The following is a 22,544-nucleotide window of genomic DNA, read 5'->3' as shown; positions in this document are numbered from 1 at the left end:
CAAGCGACGTGGATCCACGCAGAAGCCAGGATCCCCGTGAGCATTCCTGGACTTCAGGACTTGGGGGATGGGTCAGAGAAAACTAAAGCTCTTGTTTTCTTTTCTCCGTCTATCCTGGAGGTCAGGAAAAAACATTAGCAGGTTCTGAAGGTCCACTCTTTACGCATGACCTCTGCTGTGCTCATAAGCACATGAATAATTTCATGGTGTTCCTTGTCTTTGAGATTTTACTATCATTACTGTTGTTAGTATTATTTATAATTATAGTCATAATAAAATAATAGCTAAGATTTATTGTGCCAAGTACTATGGTAAGCATTTAAATATTTTATTTCCTTTGAACCTCACAACTACCAGCTGCATGAGATACTAAGACTATTCCCAATTAAAAATTAGGAGCCTGAGACATGAAGGGTGACCTCAGAGATTGCAACTGCTAAAGAATGGCAAAACCGAGTTCAATTGTAAGCCCAATGCCCCAGAGCCCATTCTATTATCCACTTCAGGTCAGTCCATGCCCCTTAAAAACAGTGAACTGTTTATATCCTCAGCAAACCCAAATGCTTAGCTCCAAAAGCCAAACAAAAATAACTGTTAAAAAAGCACTTCTGGTTTCTCTGACGGTGCCTCTCAGGATTATTAAATTTAATCACTTGTCCCTTTGCTCCAGTAGTATCTTTGTCTCTTGGGAAGCATTTCTCTCACACTTCCCCTAATTTCTTCACAAGCCCTCATCTCAGCTCATCCTTACCCAGGCTGTCTGAATTCTACTCAGTCTCAAAGATGTAACTCAACTTCCTCCTCTCCCCAAAAGACTTCTCTAGCTCCCACCTTTGAACTCCTATAAAAATATTTATACCAATTACTTGGCATTTATGTTTTATTTCTTACAGTTAGTTCTGTTACAGAATAATTCATCTTCAGGCTGAATTCACTATGCCCCATTTTTTCATTGATTTTTTGTGATCCTTGAAGGCAAAGATTCTATATTAAAATATCTTAATATCTCCAAACCCAGAAAGCTCAGGTACTGAATAAATGACCCCTGAGAGAGAGCCGGGTTAGAAAGCCTATCTCAGGCTGGAATTTGAAACAGGCAGAGTGGGTAGAGAAGGAAGCTAGCCTAACTTCCCAGATCTCTGGTGAGTACTGTGGAGTACAATACAAGAACAGTATCAGGAATCTCGTCAGGGTCAGAAAACAATCCCCTGATGCCCCAATTCTGGGCAGTCCATGTCCCAAAGTTTTTCACATTGTCCAGTCAAACTTCTGTATTTTGAACTAAAAGTATGTGTTGTGTCAGACCCTGAAAAACAACAGTAACTTTTACTTACCAGTTTCACTTACCTTCACACCTGTGGTTTGCAAGGTGTCAAATTTCCTCTGAAGCCTTTCTGCAAAGCTTTATCCCCCTCCTTTTTCCACCCTGCCAGTCATCCCTGTCAACATTGATAGCCTCCTTTTCAAACAGAAGCCACTCGAGCCATCAGTTTTCACGAGCATTTGAGTTGGGATAAGTGCTGCTCCCTATAAAACTGCTTTCCTTCTAGGAATGGCTGGTTCCTTTTTATTTAAGGTTTCTGAGAGTTCTCTAATTAAAGCCTCCTGCTTGGATGATTTCTCATGGTTTCATCAAGGTCTCCCTCAGCTAAAAAGATTTGGTAAAACTTCGTTTTCTCTAGTTCATACAATGAAAAAGTTTGTTGTATTCCTTTTTTTCCCCCAAACTGTACATGGTGTCTCTGAAAGTTTCATGTGGCCTGGAAAGGGGTATCTCCCCTGGGATAAGCTTTCAGATTACTTTTTGTTTTCAATAACATCTGCTTCTTTATCCCTTCCATTTCCTATCTAGAGCCCATTCTTGCCACATGAAGAGAAATCACTACATGAGAAATCACTACATAAGTAATGACAGAAGTGATACCCTCAGGTGACTTAGGATCATCCAATGAAGCTCTAAAATCAGATCTCTTTTTGTGGTCTTCACCTGGCTAAAATTAATGCAAAGGACTCAGGTGACTGGAGTAGTTAGATGTGTGGACCAAAGTATTTTCATTGACCCAGTGCCTCTGGAATGTTCATGTCAAGGTATAAAAGAGCAATTCATCTTAAAGGAAATGGTTAGAAACATTGCCTTTCTTTCTTATCTTCTGATTCCCCTGAAATCACCTAATAGCAAAGCAGAAATCCTAAAGCACAGAACTATCACTCCCAAGAAAGATCATAAAGATACACATTGAAGTCCTGCATCAATACAACACCAGCAATACAGCCTTGGGCAAATTACTTAGCTTATCCCGTATTAGTTTTTTCAAATGTAAAACACAGATTTTGCCCCAATTTTCCCCCAGAGATATTGTGAAAGTTGACTGAGTTAATATATAAAAATACTTTATAAACTTTAAAACTTATAAATAAACTCTACATAATATAATTATTCTAATTTTATTTTCCCATTACTAACCTTGATAACCTCAGTTCAGTCGCTCAGTCGTGTCCAACTCTTTGCAACCCCATGGACTGCAGCACGCCAGGCCTCCTTGTCCAGCACCAACTCCCAGAGTTTACTCAAACTCATGTCCATTGAGTCGGTGATGTCATCCAACCATCTTATCCTCTGTCGTCCCCTTCTTCTCCCACCTTCAATCTTTCCTAGCATCAGGGTCTTTTCAAGTGAGTCAATTCTTCGCATCAGGTGGCCTAAGTATTGGAGTTTCAGCTTCAGCATCAGTCCTCCCAATGAATATTAAGGACTGATTTCCTTTAGGCTGGAGTGGTTGGATCTCGTTGCTGTCCAAGGGACTCTCAAGAGTCTTCTCCAACACCACAGTTCAAAAGCATCAGTTCTTTGGCACTCAGCTTTCTTTACAGTCCAAATCTCACATCCATACATGACCACTGGAAAAACTATAGCTTTGACTAGACAGACCTTTGTTGGCAACGTAATGTCTCTGCTTTTTAACAAGTTGTCTAGGTTGGTCATAACTTTCTTCCAAAGGAGCAAGTGTCTTTTAATTTCATGGCTACAGTCATCATATTCAGTGATTTTGGAGCCCCCCCAAAAAAAGTCTGTCACTGTTTCCACATGTATTTGCCATTAAGTGTTGAGACCAGATGCCATGATCTTAGTTTTCTGAATGTTGAGCTTTAAGCCAACTTTTTCACTCTCCTCTCTCACTTTTATCAAGAGGCTCTTTAGTTCTTCTTCACTTTCTGCCATAAGAGTGGTGTCATCTGCATATCTGAGGTTGCTGATATTTCTCCTGGCAATCTTGATTTCAGCCTGTGCTTCATCCAGCCAAGCATTTCTCACGATGTACTCTGCATATAAGTTAAGTAAGCAAGGTGACAGTATACAGTCTTGACACACTCCTTTCCCTATTTGGAAACAGTCTGTTGTTCCATGTCCAGTTCTAAGTGTTGCTTCCTAACCTGAATATGGATTTCTCAAGAGGCAGGTCAGGTGGTCTGGTATTCCTGTCTCTTTAAGAATTTTCCAGAGTTTGTTGTGGTCCACACAGTCAAAGGCTTTGGCAGAGTCAATAAAGCAGAAATAGATGTTTTTCTGGAACCTTCTTGCTTTTTCGATGATCCAACGGATGCTGACAATTTGATCTCTTGTTCCTCTGGCTTGTCTAAAACCAGCTTGAACATCTGGAAGTTCACGGTTCATGTACTGTTGAAGCCTGGGTTGGAGAATTTCGAGCATTACTTTGCTAGCGTGTGAGATGAGTGCAATTGTGCAGTAGTTTCAGCATTCTCTGGCATTGCCTTTCTTTGGGATTGGAATGAAGACTGACCTCTTCCAGTCCTGTGACCACTGCTTAACTATGGACAGAGGTTCATGACATTGTAGAGGAGACAGGGATCAAGACCACCCCCAAGAAAAAGAAATACAAAAAAGCAAAATGACTTACAAATAGTTGTGAGAAGAAGAGAGGTGAAAGCAAAGAAGAAAAGGAAAGATATACCCATTTGAATGCCTAGTTCCAAAGAATAGCAAGGAGAGATAAGAAAGCCTTCCTCAGTGATCAGTGCAAAGAAATAGAGAAAAACAGTAGAATGGGAAAGACTAGAGATCTCTTCAAGAAAATTAGAGGTACCAAGGGAACATTTCATGCAAAGACAGGCTCAATAAAGGATAGAAATGGTATGGACCTAACACAAGCAGAAGATATTAAGAAGAGGTGGCAAGAATACACAGAATAACTATACAGAAAAGATCTTCATGACCCAGATAATCACGATGGTATGATCACTCACCTAGAGCTAGACATCCTGGAATGCAAAGCCAAATGGGCCTTAGGAAGCATCACTATGAACAAAACTAGTGGTGGAGATGGAATTCCAGTTGAGCTATGTCAAATCATAAAAGATGATGCTGTGAAAGTGTTGCACTCAATATGCCAGGAAATTTGGAAAACTCAGCAGTGGCCACAGGACTGGAAAGGGTCAGTTTTCATTTCAACCTTGATATCCTGCCATTTCCTAAATCTATGCTTTCAATGTGCCAATGGTTCTTCCCTGGAATATTGAAACATTTCTATTTTGGAGTCTGAATTCCATTTCTAATCCTCTGCAAAATAAAATAGAGCAAAAAACTCAGCTTTCCTGACTACTTCTGGATAAATATATTCAGGCATTCTGCTCTTTACATTTTTTAAACAAATAACTAAAGGAGCTAGTTGTTTTTTGAGAATTTTTTAAACATTAATTTTTAAAATTGTTTTTTTTAACAAAAAAAAAATTTGATGGTGTCATTATTTTGAAGTACACCAAAAGAACAACTGTAATTTGCTTAGAAGGCTCTTTTGAGGATTATGTTTAAATTTCAATATATTTTTATTTATTTATTGACTTAAAGACTAAGCACAACAATTTAAATAAGAAAGATCACAAATGTCAGCAAAAAAGAAAACATCTCAAAAGTCTTTTAATATATATTATAGAATTTTTTTGGGGGGGTCTTTTAAAAAAAAATTGAGGTCTAGTTGATGCATGATGTTTGTTTCAGGTGTACCACACAATGACTCACAATTTTTAAAGACCATATTCCATTTATAGTTATTATAATATACTGGCTATAATTCCTGTATTGTACAATATATCCTTGTAGCTTATTTACTTTATACGTAGTAGTTTGTACCTCTTAATCCTCTACCCCTATCTTGTTCCTCCAGCCTTTCTTCTCCCCACTGGTAACCACTAGTATATTTTCTATGTCTGTGAGTTTCTTTTTTGTTACATTTATTAGCTTATTTTATTTTTTAGATTGCACATAAACATGACATCATACGGTATATGCCTTACTCTATCTGACTGATTTCACTTAGCATAATACCTTCCAAGTCCATCCATGCTGTGGCAAATGGCTAGACTTTATTCTTTTTCTTTTTTCTTAATGGCTGAGTAGTATTCTCTTGAGAATTTTAAAAAATATTCTGTGTCCCCAAAAAAGAAGATTGAAACCTCTTTACATCTGATTCTGAGCATATGGGAGTTCTCAATAATAATTCATATTATACTGTTACAACATCAACATCTGCAGACCTAAAGAAACATTATAGATGCTGTCACCTCAATCATCACTTTTATGTTATTATGCTTATTTTTAGAGCCAAAAAATTGACCTAAGAATTTTGCAAAAGCCATCCTACTATCACATTCAAAAGTCCAAAAGTAAATGAGAAAATGATGGTGCTTTACCGCCTGAGCTACAGAAAAAAAAAAAGAAATATACACCAGGATGAGAGAAGAATTGTACAGACAATAATTAAAGAGTATATAGAGTAGATAAGGGAAACAGTAGTGATACAAGAAGAGGAGAAATTATGATTGCTCCAATTTAAAATATTTCATTGATTTTAAAAGATATTGATTTATTTAAGAGAAAAAAAAAATGATGGTGCTATGGCTAGAAGGAGGGGGATGTGAACTTAGAAAAGCAAAATTGGGAATAGAACACTGTGACCAGATTCCATTACTCTTACTTGGTAACATCTGAAAAGCATAGCTTTCACAGTGCATTTTTCTCACCATTTACTGGCCTTTCAATTTAATAGAGTAGCCATTCTTGAATCAGCAAGAATAGCACACTACCTTCTTAAACATCATTAATTATCATCCAAAAATATTTAATTAGATGATTAGGGCTAATGAGACTCTCCTAATGCTGAAATGAACAATTTATATGACTCAATCATTTAATTTTATAGAAAGAAAAAAATCCAGACAACATAAACAAAGGATTAACTGCTTCCTGAACTCTTTAATTGATGATTTTGGCACTATATAGTTACAGTTCCATTTAGAACTGACCCTGGGATAAAACCAGAAATCAACTCGACCGTTAATACTTGTTAACAAGGATGATTCATTGTTCGTTAGTTGATGCAAAACAGTTTAAGGGGTGGAGGCATTGTTAACCAGACCTTTAAAGAACTCAAGAAGAGAAAACTGTGAAGTAGGCAAAGCTTCAGAAAGTGAGATGAGTTGTGGTCCAGATACAGTTTTGCCAAGCAAAATATTTTCTTGTAAATTGAATTGTCACTCCAAATGTAAAAGTGTTAGCCTTTTATTAGGGAAATAAAACTGTTTGAATAGATGAGAATTTTAACAACAAAGTGATGCCTATTAAGTCAACTAGCTGTGCTAGATATATAGAAATACCGATTTATTTTCTTATAATTGGACCACCCCTAACTAACCTGGTGGTGCAGTGGTAAAGAATCCGCCTGCCAATGCAGGAGACACTGTTCCATGCCTGGGTCAGGAAGATCCTCTGGAGGATGAAATGGCAACCCAGTCCAGTATTCTTGCCAGGAGAATCCCATAGACAGAGGAGCCTGGTGGGCTACGATCCATGGGGTCACAAAGAGTCGGACACGACTGAGCATGCACACACTAAACTATAGGAAATTGCTCTGTTGCAAGTAGAGAAAAGTGGGGAATTTTCATAAAACACAAAACAACGGGTGAAAACCATGTTTCCTCTTGTGATACAAAGAAGAAGCTACTCTCTAACGTATGGTGAGAAATGAGAACTACTACAGGAGGGAAACAATTACTTAGACCTGGAACTTAAACATTGGTTGTACAATCATGCATCTTGACCCAAAAAAGAGAAGTTAAAAGTAAAAATAGCTGGGTGGAGTACACCTCTTTTATTAAAAACAATCCTGAAGGCAACTGAATCATAGTTTACACATTTTAATTAGTTTGAATTAGAAAACATATTCTTCAAGGCCAATTATTTCTGACTCAATTGTTTACTTACTTACTATGAAAGTGATCCATAGAGTCTTTGTGGAGTCAAGACATTCTGAAAAGCTTTGGCTGATAAATGTTGGGGTACCTTGTAATGAAGTTCTTTCTAAGACAGTGTAATGACTTCTAGATAAATAATTCAGTGCATATGAAGGCATTTTTGAGTAACAATATTTTGCCTAAATGATCATTTAATAGCTAGGTAACTTACTCTTTTCCTGTAAGCCTTACTCATAAGGTGTTCATTTTTACATCGTTTTTGAGAGGAGGGTTAAGTATAATTAGTCACTGAGACTAAAGTTAATTTCACAGATTCACTCTTCAAAATACAATGCTGAAAGAAGGAGGAGTCTAGAGGTCAACAACAATAGCAAGTAAGTCATTTAAGACTTCTTGGTTCTTTTTTGTTTAGAGATGAGAAGGAAGAAAAAATCTGAATGGGAAGAATCTGGAGAAGATGAAGGTCTATGGAAGAAAAGACAGGATAAATAAACATCACAAAGATAGATTTGTTTCAGCAGGAAGTAGAACCTGTAAGTACTGATGATGCTCTGAATATTTTATTCTGCTTTATAATTCAGGTTAGTCCCTGAAAAGAAATACTTTTAAAGAACTCAGAGTATTACTCCAACTCTGATTTCCCAAATATAAAGAGAAAATTGTCTTGTCTTTTATTTATTATTTATTAAAATATTGCCTGGATATGCAGGATTATTCATTTCAGAGATTGTTTCAGAAGCCAAAAAAAAAAAAAAAAGATAAGCATCTGCACAGTGATCTGGGACCCATGTGGACACCCTTTGTTCTTTCCACACAACCATACATGAGGATATTATAGTCCCCATCAGTAACAGAGCTTTCCTGTGGTATGGGTAGAAAGATTTAGTCTGTCTGAGATGAATGGCAGCATTTAGGTCAGATGGATATCATTCTGGGGTATGTGTGGTAAAAATGAGACTGTAGCACATACTCCGTTTCCTTCACGAGTCAGCTGGTCCCAGGCTCAGAGGAGGCCCCTTGCTGTCCCACAAAGAGGAGATAGTTCATCACTACCTGTGGGGGTTGTCTCTCCTTTTAGTCACCACCATGGACATGCTCCGAAGATCCTGGCACCAAAGGACAAGGGAGTTGCCACCCTCCTACGCCTTAGAGCCCTGCTGAGACATGGGAGGGAGGAGTGGCGGGGTACCAACAACTCGGATGGAGTGGAGGCTCTGTCTCTGAGGAGATCGCTTGAATACAACAGGAACAGTTTTACCCAGTTAATTAATAACAGAGCGCCAAGAAAAAGCACCATGAGACCAGAGTCCACTCGTGTTTCCTGGGTCATATAATTAAGTCATATAATGTGGTTATACCAAGTTAGAGAGTAGCGTGTTTTTAAAAGAGGTATAGATCGTGTACCATAAAATGTACTTGGAAGTGTATAGCTGAGTGGGGTTTTTAAAAGCATATTGACAAGGTTATGCCGTCATCAGCATTATTTAATCCACAACATTTTCCTCACCCCACAAAGGGATCTCCTCCCCATTAGTAGTCCCTCCTTATGCTCTCCTCCCCTCAGCCTCTAGCAACCACTAAGCAACTTTTTGTCACTATGGTTATGCCTATTCTGGATATTTCATATAAACAGAATCATAAACTACATTGCATTTTGTGTCTGGCTTCTTTCACTAAGCATGTCTTCAAGATTCGTCCATATTATGACATGAATCAATAGTTCATTCTTTTTTATTGCATAATAATATTCCATTGTATGGGCATACCACATTCTGTTAATATATTCATCAGTTGCTGGATGTTTGGGTTGTTTCCACTTTTTGGTTATTATGAATAACACTGCTATGAACACTGATGTACAAATTTTATGTGAATATATGTTTCTAATTTTCTAGGGTTTATAGCTAGAAATGCAATGTTGGGTCATATGATAACTCTATGATTTAACTTCTTGAAGAAATGCTGAAATCTTTTCTAAAATGGCTCTACCATTTTACATTTTGATCAGTAACATTTGAGGGTTCCAATTTCTCCACATCCTCCCAACACTTGTTATTTTCCACTTCTTTCATTATAACTACTTTAGTGGGTGTGAAGTGGTATCTTGTAGTGGTTTTGGTTTGCATTTCTCTAATGACTAATGATGCTGAGTATCATTTTATGCTCTTATTGGGCATCTGTATATTTTCTTTAGAGAAATATCTATTCAAATGCTTTGCCTATTGTTAAATTGAGCTATTTAACTTGTTTTCTTGAATTACAACAATTCTTTGCATATTTTGGATAATAAATACTTGTCAGATATATGATTTACAAATATTTCCTGAATCTTTATGGGCAGTCTTTATACTTTATTGGTAGCGTCCTTTGACACACAAAACTTGTCAGTTTGATAAAGTCCAGTGTATCTATGTTTTCTTTGATTGCTATGGTTTTGGTGTTATAATTAAGAAACCATTGTCAAATCCAATGTCATGAAGATTTACTCTATGTTTTCTTTAAGAATTTTATTGTTTTAACATTGACATTTAAGTCTTAATTGATTTTGAGTTAATTATTATATATGATGTGAGGCAGGAGTCCAGCTTTATCCTTTTGCATGTGAATATACAATTGTCACAGCAACATTTGTAGAAAAGACTATCTTTCCCCATTGAATGATTTTGGCATCCTTATTGAAGATCAATTAACCATATATGTATGGGCTTATTTCTGGACTCTCAGTTCTATTCCGCTGACCCATATATCTAATCTTATAGAAGAAACACAGTGTCTTGAATATTGTAACTTTGTAATAAGTTCAAAATGAGAAAGTGTGAGTTTTCTTAATTTGTTTTTCTTTTTCAAGGTTGTTTTGGCTATTCTAGACCCCTGCACTTTCATGTGAATGTTAGTATCAACTTGTCAATCTTTTCCAAAAAGACAGGTAGGATTTTAACAGAGATTTAATTGAATCTATAGATCAGTTTGGAGAGCACGGACATATGAATAATATTGAGCCTTCCAATCTAGGAATATGGTATGCCTTTTCATTTATCTAGGTCTTTCAAAATTTCTTTCAATGATGTTTTACCTTTTTCATAGTACATGTTTCATACTTCTTTTTAAAATTTATCCCTAAGTATTTGATGATTATAAAAGCAATTGCTTCCTTTAATTACATTTGGTATACTCATTGCTATTACATAGAGATACAATCAATTTTTGAATATTGATCTTATGCCTTGCAAACTTGCTATATTTATTTATTCTAATAATTTTTGATGAATTCTTAAGTCTGCATTAAGGTTTTCTATATTCATGCTCATGTCATCCACAAACCAAAATAGTTTTACTTTCTCCCAACATCAGCGACTTTTACCTCATTTTCTTGCCTAATATTGTCCTGGCTAGGACCTTCAGTACAATGCTGAATATAAATGGGGAGAGTGAACATCTTTCTCTTGGGAAAGCATGCAGTCTTTGCAGTTTTTCAACATTAAGTGTAAAACTAGCTATAGGAGGTTCATAGATGTTATCAGGTGAAGGAAGTTTCTTCCTATTCCTAGGTGTTAAATGTTTTCATCATGAAAGTGTGTTGATTTTGTCAAGTACCCTTTCCCCACCTATTGAGATACTCATGTGGTTTTCCTCCTTTGTTCCATTGCTGTGATATAATACATAATTGATTTTTTAATATGAAGTCAATCTTGCACTTGTGGGATAAATCTCAATTGGTCATTGTACTCATTAGCTCAGGCTGTCATAACAAAATACCATAGACTGGGTGACTTAAACAATACAAATGTATTTTCTCACAGTTCTGGAAGTATGAAGTGAGGATGCAGGGCTAGGTTCTGGTAAGGTTTCTCTTCCTGGCTTGCAATGGCCGCCATCCCACTGTGTCCTTACATGGAGGAGGAAAGAGAAATTCACCTCTTTCTTGTCACATTTTACTATAAACAGGAAGCGACAAGCCACTCCTTCAATATTTAGCTTATAAATATTCTCAGCTAAGGGACTTCCCTGGTGGCTCACTGGTAAAGAATCTGCCTGCCAGTGCAGGGGACACAGGTTCAAATCTGTGGGTTGAAAAGATCCCTGGGAAAAGGAAATGGCAACCCACTCCAATATCCTTGCTTGGGAAATCTCATGGACAGAGGAGCCTGGCGGGCGCAGTCCATGAGGTCGCAGAAAGTCAGAAACTACTTAGCAACTAAAGAACAACAAATCCTCAGCTAGATATCCAGTGTCATCACTCTCAAGCGTTACCTTCCACAAGACATCAGAACACTGTTCGGCCAAGTTCTTGGCCACTTTATAACAAGAACCACCTTTCCTTCAGTCTCTCTCTTTTTTTTCTTCTAATTTTTAATTGGAAGATAATTGCTTTACAATATTATGTTGATTTCTCTCAACATGAATCAGCCATAGGCATACATATGTACCCTCCCTCTTAAACTTCCCTCCCACCTCCCACCCCATCCCACCCCTCTAAGTTGTCTCAGAGAACCAGATTCAAGCTCCCTGCATCATATAGCAAATTCCCACTGTTTATCTATTTTACATACAGTAATGTATATATTCCCATCACCTCATGGGAAATAGATGGGGAGACAGTGGAAACAGTGTCAGACTTTATTTTTGGGGGCTCCAAAATTACTGCAGATGGTGACTGCAGCCATGAAATAAAAAGACGCTTACTCCTTGGAAGGAAAGTTATGGCCAACCTAGATAGCATATTGAAAAGCAGAGACATTACTTTGCCAACAAAGGTCTGTCTAGTCAAGGCTATGGTTTTTCCAGTGGCCATGTATGGATGTGAGAGTTGGACTGTGAAGAAAGCTGAGCACCAAAAAATTGATGCTTTTGAACTGTGGTGTTGGAGAAGTCTCTTGAGAGTCCCTTGGACTGCAAGGAGATCCAACCAGTCCATCCTAGAGGAGATCAGTCCTGGGTGCTCATTGGAAGGACTGATGTTGAAGCTGAAACTCCAATACTTTGGTCACCTGATGCGAAGAGTTGACTCATTGGAAAAGACCCTGATGCTGGGAGGGACTGGGGGCAGGAGGAGAAGGGATGGCAGAGGATGAGATGGCTGGATAGCATCACCGACTCGATGGAGATGAGTTTGAATAAACTCTGGGAGCTGGTGATGGACAGGGAGGCCTGGCATGCTGTGATTCATGGGGTCGCAAGGAGTCGGACACGACTGAGTGACTGGACTGAACTGAACTGAACTGAACTGAACTGAACTGAACTGAATGTATGTATTTCAATGCTGATCTCTCTATTTGTCCCCCCTCCTTCCCCCACTGTGTCCACAAATCCGTTCTCTATGTCTGCATCTCTATTGCTGCCCTGCAAATAGGTCCATCAGCACCATCCTTCTAGATTCCATGCTGCTGCTGCGTGGTCGCATCAGTCGTGTGGTGATAGGTCTCTCATAGGTCTCTGCGTGACCCTATGGGCTGTAGCCTGCCAGGCTCCTCTGCCCATGGGATTCTCCAAGCAAGAGTACTAGAGTGGTTTGCCATGCCCTCCTCTAGGGAGTCTTCCTGACCCAGGGATGAAACCCAAATCTCCTGCATTTGCAGGCAGATTCTTTACCAGGGAAGCCATGTGTTAATACACAATATGTGTTTTTCTCCTTCTGACTTACTTCACTCTGTATAATAGGCTTTAGGTTCATCCACCTCATTAGAACTGACTCATACGTGTTCCATTTTATGGCCGAGTAATATTCCATTGTATATATGTGCCACAACTTCTTTATCCATTCATCTACTGATGGGCATCTAGGTTGCTTCCATGTCCTAGCTATTGTAAATAGTACTGCAATGAACAATATGTCTTTTTCAATTGTGGTTTCCTCAAGAGAATATGCCCAGTAGTGGGACTGTTGGGTGATATGGTAGTTTTACACCTAGTTTTTAAAGGAATTTCCATACTGTTCTCCACAATGACTGTATCAGTTTATAAGAGAGCTCCCTTTTCTCCACAGCCTCTCCAGCATTTACTGTTTGCAGATTTTTTGATGATGGCCATTCTGACCAGTGTAGGGTGATACCTCATTGTAGTTTTGATTTGCATTTCTCTAATAATGAAGCAATGTAAAGTATATTTTCATGCGTTTATCAGCCATTTGTATGTCTTCTTTGAGAAATGTCTTTTGAGGTCTACTGCCTACTTTTTGATTGGGTTGTCTGCTTTTCTGGTATTGAGCTGCAGGAGCTGCTTGTATATTTTGGAGATTAATCCTTTGTCAGTTGTTTCATTTGCTATTACTTTTTCCCATTCTGAGGGTTGTCTTTTTACTTTGTTTATAGTTTCCTTTACTGTGCAAAAGCTTTTAAGTTTAACTTAATTAGGTCCCATTTGCTTATTTTTGTCTTTATTTCCATTACTCTAGGAAGTCCCTCATAGAGGACCTTGCTGTGATTTATGTCATTTTCTTCAGTTTCTAATAACACATTCCTCATTTCCATCTGAGTCCTCACCAGAATCACTTGGAACATCCATATTTCTACTGTGCATCTCAAAATTTTTCTATTCTCTACCTATTATCCAGTTTCAAAACCACTTCCACAATTTCAAGTATCTGTTATAGCAGCACCTAAATCCTGGTACAAAAATCTATCTTTGTTAACTCAGGCTTCCATAACAAAATACCATAGACTTAGTATCTTAAACAATATAAATGTATTCCTTCACAGTTCTAGAGACTAGAAGTCTAAGATACAGAACAGAAGACTCTGTAATCAGTCCAGGCTGCTCTGCCACTTAGGTCATATTTTTGAGGCCCAATGGTGCTTGAAATGCCATTGACAGAGAGAGATGCAGTTTGGAGATTTGGGCAGGACCTGATGCTGGGAAAGGCTGAAGACAAAAGGAGAAGAGGGCAACAAAGGATGAGTTGGTTTGATAGCATCACTGATGTAATAGACATGAACTCGGGTGAATTCCAGGAGATGGTGAGGGACAGGGCGATCTGGTGTGCTGTAGTCCATGGGGTCATAAAGAGTCAGACATGACTTAGCAACTGAACACCACCAACAACAGCAATAACAATGGGTGAACTGAAGTAGGGGCTCTAGCATTTTTTAACAAAGCCCTGCCATCCTCTGCAGATAAGCTCTCCTTTTGAGAAGTGGCTCCTGGCCACTACTTGACCTTAGTAGAGACTGGATGCTTAACCATGGACCACAAAGTTACCATGTCAGCTAAATTACCTATGAGGAACTGGATGTTGTCTGATCCACCAAGTCATATAGTTGGGTATGCAGCAGCATTACATCATTAAACGGAAGTGGTATGTATATGATTGAACCTGAGCAGGCTTTGATGGCATAAGCAAGTTACATCAATAAGTGACTCAAATACCCATGGTCCCCACTCCTCCTATACTACCTTCTCTTTACTGGCCAGTACATATGGCCTCGTGGGGAGTTCCCTATGATCAGTTGACAGAGGAAGAGATGACTTGGGCCTAGTTTACAGGTGGTTCCATGCACTAAGCAGATACCACCCAAGAGCAGACAGCTATACTGTTTGCCCCTTTCTGTAACACCCTGAAAGACAGTGAAACCTTCCCCCAGTGGGCAGAAATTCAAGCAGCACACTCAATTACTCACTACCTGGAAGGAGAAATGGCCAGATGTGGAATTTTACACTGATTTATGGGTTGTGGCCAATTGTTTGGCTGGGTGGTCAGGGACTTGGTAGAAACATAATTAGGAAAATTGGTGACTAGGAAATTTATGAGAGGTATGTAGGTAGATCTCGCTCTCTTGCCATCTTTTAATTTCTGGACTCATGAATTTTGTTTATGGGAGAAATACCACCTTATATTGGTAGATGACTGAGACTGTTTACTGCTGTTTGGAGACCTTTACCCCAGCCCTATAAGGTGTTACCACCTGATTGGTGCTGTAACTGAGTATTCAACAGGTGATTCCATTGTACTATCAAACCAGATGAGGAATGTGATAAGACGAGCGAGTTCCATGAACGTATAGCTTTTGCTGTGAACTAAGATCCTTAATCAGAACCAATCTTGTGTGGAAAACCGTGACAGAGGATAAGGCATTCTGTAAGTTCACAGATGGTAGTTTGAGCAGAAGTATTGAGTGCAGGCAAGGCAAACCTATTATCAGGATAATACTGGCCTCACAAAATGAGTTGAGAAGTGTTCTCTTCGATTTTTGAGGGGGGATATTTCTGAACAGTATTCATTTTTACTTAATACTCTTCTGTTTGATATCTTAATCAATGAAGCCATCTGGGCTTGGGCTTTCTTCTGTGGGATTTTTGTTGCTGTTGTTATTAATTCAGTCTCTTTTACTTGTCATGGGTCTACTTGAATTTTTTAGTTTTCTTTAGTCAGTTTTGGTAGGTTTTGTCTCTCTAGAAAGTTGTTTATTTTATATAAGTAATTTGTAAGTAAGTGCTGCACTCAATATGCCAGCAAATTTGGAAAACTCAGCAGTGGCCACAGGACAGGAAAAGGTCAGTTTCCATTCCAATCCCAAAGAAAGGCAATGCCAAAGAATGTTCAGACTACAGCACAATTGCACTCATATCACACGCCAGCAAAGTAATGCTCAAATTTCTGCAAGCTAGGCCTCAACAGTACATGAACTGAGAACTTCCAGATGTTCAAGCTGGATTTAGAAAAGGCAAAGGAATCAGAGATCAAACTGCCAACATCTGTTGGATCACAGAAAAAGCAAGAGAATTCCAGAAAAACATCTACTTCTGCTTAATTGACTACACTAAAGCCTTTGACTACATGGATCACAGCAAACGGGAAAATTCTTAAAAAGATGGGAATATCAGACCACCTTACCTGTCTCCTGAGAAATCTGTATGTAGGTCAAGAAGCAACAATTAGAACCAAACATGGAACAATGGACTGGTTCCAAATTGAGAAAGGAGTACATCAAGGCTGTATATTGTCACCCTGCTTATTTAACTCATACGCAGAGTACATCATGTGAAATGCCAGACTGATGAAGTACAAGCTGGAATCAAGGTTTTCAGGAGAAACAGCAATAACCTCAGATATGCAGATGACACCACCCTTATGGCAGAAAGTGAAGAGGAAATAAAGATCCTTCAGATGACAATGAAAGAGGAGAGTGAAAAAGCTGGCTTAAAACTCAAAAAATGAAGATCATGGCATCTGGTCCCAATCACTTCATGGCAAATAGATGGGGAAACAATGGAAACATTGACAGACTTTATTTTCTTGGGCTCCAAAATCACTGCAGATGGTGACTACAGACATGAAATTAAAAGATACTTGCTCTTTGGAAGAAAAGCTATGACCCACCTAGACAGGATATTAAAAAGCAGAGACATTACTTTACTGACCAAGATCCATATAGTCAAAGCTATGGTTTTTCCAGTAGTCATGTATGGATGTGAGTTGGACCATAAAGAAAGCAGAGTGAGTTAAGAACTGATGCTTTTGAACTGTGGTATTGGAGGAAACTCTTAAGAGTCCCTTGGACAGCAAGGAAATCCAACCAGTCCCTCCTAAAGGAAATCAGTCCTAAATATTCATTGGAAAGCTTGATGCTGAAGCTGAAATACCAGTACTTTGGCCACCTGATGAGAAAAACTGACTCATTTGAAAAGACCCTGATGCTGGGAAAGATTGAAGGTGGGAGGAGAAGGGGACAACAGAGGATGAGATTGTTGGATGGCATCACCGACTTGATGGAGGTGAGTTTGAGCGGGCTCCGCGAGTTGGTGATGGGCAGGGACCCACCCTGGCGTGCTGCAGTCCATGGGGTCGCAAAGAGTCAGACATGTCTTAGTGATTGAACTGGACTGAAATCAATAGCTCAATCTATATCAATCTATATTTATCTATGCAACATTAGTAAAAGACTTTTCACAAAATGTTTTAGAAAAAAAAAACACAAATCCATTATGAAGAACAACTTTCAAAGATGTATGTAGTTGTCGAATTCCATTTATGTAAGTTTAAAATGAGGGAAAACCAATCTATGGAACTGGGAGTTATAGAGTATTTTTGAAGGAGGGAATTACAGTGTTTGGGAGAGAAGATGATGGGATCTTTGAGAGGCTAGACGTGTTCTGTTTCTTTATCTTGGTGGTGGTCCCAGTGGTGAGTTCACTTTGTGATTGTTATTGAATTGTACATGTAAGATTTTTACAGGTTTCTGTATGTGTATTATTCTTCAGTTTTGAAAGTATAAAAATTACAAAAAAGATACAAGGATTTCCCATTGGTTTACATATTGAAATTTAGGAAGTATTACATTTGCTCATTTACAATAAAAACAAAAGAGGTGGCTTTTATGTAATAGCTGAAAGGTGTTTTCCAACCTCATTTTGTGCAAATGGTAATGTTCTTTTGTATCTATTGGGTCAGTAATACCTAGGAGTGGAATGGTTGAATACATTGCAGGTATATGTTCAACTTTTTAAGAAACTGTGGAACTGTTTTTTCAGAGTAGTTGTACCATTTTACATGTTTTCCAGCAGTGCATGAGAATTTCACTTGCTCTGTATCCCCACCAGCACTTTAGTATAGACAGGCTTCTCAATTTTTTTCAATTCAGTGGTTATCTATTATTATCCCATCATAGTTTAGTTGGCATTTCCCTAATGATTAATGGTGTTGAGCATCTTTTTTTTTTCTCCTTTATTGTAGGTTCTTTTATTTTACTTTTTCAGGGGTATTTACTAAAGTATGGTCTTCACCATGTTCTTTTTTTTTTAATCATTTTTTAAATTTATTTTTTTATTGAAGGATAATTGTTTTATAGAATTTCGTTGCTTTCTGTCAAACCTCAACATGAATCAGCCATAGGTTTACATGTATCCACTCCCTTTTGAACCTCCCTCCTATCTCCCACCCCACCCCATCCCTCTAGATTGATACAGAAACCCTGTTTGAATTTCCTGAACCAAACAGCAAATTCCCATTGGCTATCTATTTTACATATGGTAATGTAAGTTTCCATCTTACTCTTTCCATACATCTCACCCACTCCTCCCCTCTCCCCACGTCCATAAGTCTATTATCTATGTCTGCTCCTCCATTGCTGTCCTGCAAATAAATTCTTCAGTACCATTTTTCTAGATTCTGTATATATACATTAGAATATGATATTTATCTTTCTCCTTCTGACTCACTTCACTCTGTATAATAGGTTTTAGGTTATCCATCTCATTAGAACTGACTCAAATGCATTCCTTTTTATGGCTGAGTAATATTCCATTAGGACTTCTCTGGTGGCTCAGACAATAAAGCGTCTGCCTACAGTGCAGGAGACCCGGGTGAAATCCCTGGGTTAGGAAGATCCTCTGGAGAAGGAAATGGCAACCCACTCCAGTACTCTTGCCTGGAAAATCCCTTGGATGGAGGAGCATGGTAGGGTACACTCCATGGGGTCGCAAAGAGTCAGACACAAGTGAGCAACTTCACTTTCACTTTCTTTAATATCCCATTGTGTATATGTATGACAACTTCCTTATCCATTCATCTTTCGATGCACATCTAGGTTGCTTCCATGTTCTAGCTATTGTAAATAGTGCTAAAATGAACAACGGGATACATGTATCTTTTTCAATTTTGGTTTCCTTAGGGTATATGCAGAAAGATAAACCCATTTGAATGCAGAGTTCCAAAGAATAGCAAGGAGAGATAAGAAAGCCTTCCTCAGTGATCAGTGCAAAGAAATAGAGGAAAACAATAGACTGGGAAAGACAAGAGATCTCTTCAAGAAAATGAGAGAGACCAAGGGAAAACTTCATGCAAAGATGGGCACAATAAAGGATAGAAATGGTATGAACTTAACAGAAGCAGAATATATTAAGAAGAGGTGGCAAGAATACACAGAACTGTAAAAAAAAAAAAAGATCTTCGTGACTCAGATAATCATGATGGTGTGATCATTCACCTAGAGCTAGATATCCTGGAATGTGAAGTCAAATGGGCCTTAGGAAGCATCACTATGAACAAAGCTAGTGGAGGTGATGAAATTCCAGTTGAGCTATTTCAAATCATAAAAGATGATGCTGTGAAAGTGTTGTACTCAATATGCCAGCAAATTTGGAAAACTTAGCAGTGGCCACAGCACTGAAAAAGGTCAGTCTTCATTCCAATCCCAAAGAAAGGCAATGTCAAAGAATGCTCAAACTACCACACAATTGTAGTCATCTCACACACTAGTAAAGTAATGCCCCAAATTCTCCAAGCCAGTATTCAATAGTACGTGAACTGTGAACTTCCACATGTTCAAGCTGGTTTTAGAAAAGGCAGAGGAACCAGAGATCAAATTGCCAACATCCGTTGGATCATCAAAAAAGCAAGAGAGTTCCAGAAAAATGTCTACTTTATTGACTATGCCAAAGCCTTTGATTGTGTGGATCACAACAAACTGTGGAAAATTCTTCAAGAGATGGGAATACCAGACCACCTGACCTGCCTCCTAAGAAATCTGTATGCAGGTCAAGAAGCAACAGTTAGAACCGGACATGGAACAATGGACTGGTTCCAAATCGAGAAAGGAGTGCGTCAAGGCTGTATATTGTCACCCTGCTTATTTAACTTATATATGAGTACATCATGAGAAATGCTGGACTGGATGAAGCACAAGCTGGAATCAAGATTGCCAGGAGAAATATCAATAACCTCAGATATGCAGATGACACCACCCTTATGGCAGAAAGTGAAGAGGAACTAAAAAGCCTCTTGATGAAAGTGAAAGAGGAGAGTGAAAAAGTTGGCTTACAGCTCAACATTCAGAAAACTAAGATCATGGCATCTGGTCCCATCACTTCATGGGAAATAGATGGGGAAACAGTGGAAACAGTGACAGACTTTATTTTGGGGGGGCTCCAAAATCACTGCAGATGGTGACTGCAGCTGAAATTAAAAGACACTTACTCCTTCGAAGGAAAGTTATGACCAACCGAGACAGCTTGTTGGAGAAGCCAATGGCACCCCACTCCAATACTCTTGCCTGGAAAATCCCATGGACGGAGGAGCCTGGTAGGCTGCAGTCCATGGGGTTGCTAGGAGTCGGACACGACTGAGCGACTTCACTTTCAGTTTTCACTTTCATGCATTGGAGCAGGAAATGGCAACCCGCTCCAGTGTTCTTTTTTTTGTTTTGTTTTGTTTTTTTGTTTTTTTTTTTTTTACGGGAATATTGTTCAGCTTTATTTTTTTTTTATTTTTATTTTTTCCAGTGGGTTTTGTCATACATTGATATGAATCAGCCATGGATTTACATGTATTCCCAATCCCGATCCCCCCTCCCACCTCCCTCTCCACCCGATTCCTCTGGGTCTTCCCAGTGCACCAGGCCAGAGCACTTGTCTCATGCATCCCACCTGGGCTGGTGATCTGTTTCACCATAGATAGTATACATGCTGTTCTTTTGAAATATCCCACCCTCACATTCTCCCACAAAGTTCAAAAGTCTGTTCTGTATTTCTGTGTCTCTTTTTCTGTTTTGCATATAGGGTTATCGTTATCACCTTTCTAAATTCCATATATATGTGTTAGTATGCTGTAATGTTCTTTATCTTTCTGGCTTACTTCACTCTGTATAATGGATCTGAAAGAGACACGTGCACCCCAATGTTCATCGCAGCACTGTTTATAATAGCCAGGACATGGAAGCAACCTAGATGCCCATCAGCAGATGAATGGATAAGGAAGCTGTGGTACATATACACCATGGAATATTACTCAGCCATTAAAAAGAATTCATTTGAACCAGTCCTAATGAGATGGATGAAGCTGGAGCCCATTATACAGAGTGAAGTAAGCCAGAAAGATAAAGAACATTACAGCATACTAACACATATATATGGAATTTAGAAAGGTGATACCGCTCCAGTGTTCTTACCTGGAGAATTCCAGGGACGGGGGAGCCTGGTGGGCTGCCATCCATGGGGTCGCACAGAGTCAGACACGACTGAAGCGACTTAGCAGCAGCAGAAGCAGCAGCTTTTTAAGGAATCTCCATACCGTCTTCCACAGTGGCTGTATCAATTTACATTCCCACCAACAGTGCAAGAGCGTTTCCTTTTCTCTGTACCCTCTCCAGCATTTATTGTTTGTAGACTTTTTGATGACGGCTATTCTGACCGTGTAAGGTGATGTCTCATTGTAGTTTTGATCTGCATTTCTCTAATGATGAGCGATGTTGAGCATCTTTTTATGTGCTTATTTCCTATCTGTACATCTTCTTTGGTGAACTATCTGTTTAGATCTTTTGTTCATTTAAAAACTTGGGTTGTCTTCTTATCAAATTATAAGACTTCATCATATATTCATTATATATGAATGTATAGATTCATTTTATTGGGTGGACTCCAGGAGATGGTGAAGGAGAGGGAAGCCTGGTGAGCTGTAGTCCATGGGGTCTCAAAGAGTCAGGCACGACTTAGTGACTGAGCAACATTGTATATTCTAGATACAGGTTCTTTGTCAGTTATGTATTTTGCATTTTTCTTTTTTTTTGCAATCTGTGTCACTTGTTCATTTTTGTAACAATGATTTTAAAGGGAAAATGTCAAAAAATTTTCAAGTTAATTCTAATTTACATATTTAAGTTTTATGCATCTTCTTTTGGTACAGTATTTAAGAAATCTTTACCAATTTCCAAGCTACTAAGATTTTCTCTTTTATCCTATAAGAAAATCCTATAGAAAACACTTATATGTTTCATCATTTGGGGTTTTACATTTAAAATCCATTTTGAGTTCATTTTTTATTTATTATGTATGAGGTAAAGGTTAAAGTGTCAGTTGCTTAGTTGTGTCCGACTATTTGCAACCCCATGGACTGTAGCCTGCCAGGCTCATCTGCCCATGGGACTCTCCAGGCAAGAATATTGGAATGGGTTACCAGTCCCTTCTCCAGGGGATCATCCTGATCCTGGGATCAAACCCAGGCCTCCTGCATTGCAGGCAGAGTCTCTACCATCTCAGCCACCAGGGAAGCCTTTGAGGTAAGGGTAGAGTTTCTTTTTTGCATATGATTAATTGTTCCAGTACCATTTGTTGAAAAAATTATTACTCTACTCTGAATTTTCTTAATATATTTGCCAAAACTTGATGGTACATGTGTGTGTTTCTTTCTAGATGCTCTATTCTATTCCATTGATAAGTATGTCTCTTTTATACCAAATCATATTAATTCTTTGTAATAGACCAAAATCAGTTAGTATAAGTCTGCCAATATTTTTATTTTTCTTTCAAAGTTGTTTTGACTATTTTAACTACCTTACACTTTTCCATATAAA

This window comes from Cervus elaphus, chromosome 28 (assembly GCF_910594005.1).
Source record: "Cervus elaphus chromosome 28, mCerEla1.1, whole genome shotgun sequence".
NCBI classification, from domain to species: Eukaryota; Metazoa; Chordata; class Mammalia; order Artiodactyla; family Cervidae; genus Cervus; species Cervus elaphus.
Note: the sequence above shows the minus strand (reverse complement) of the source record.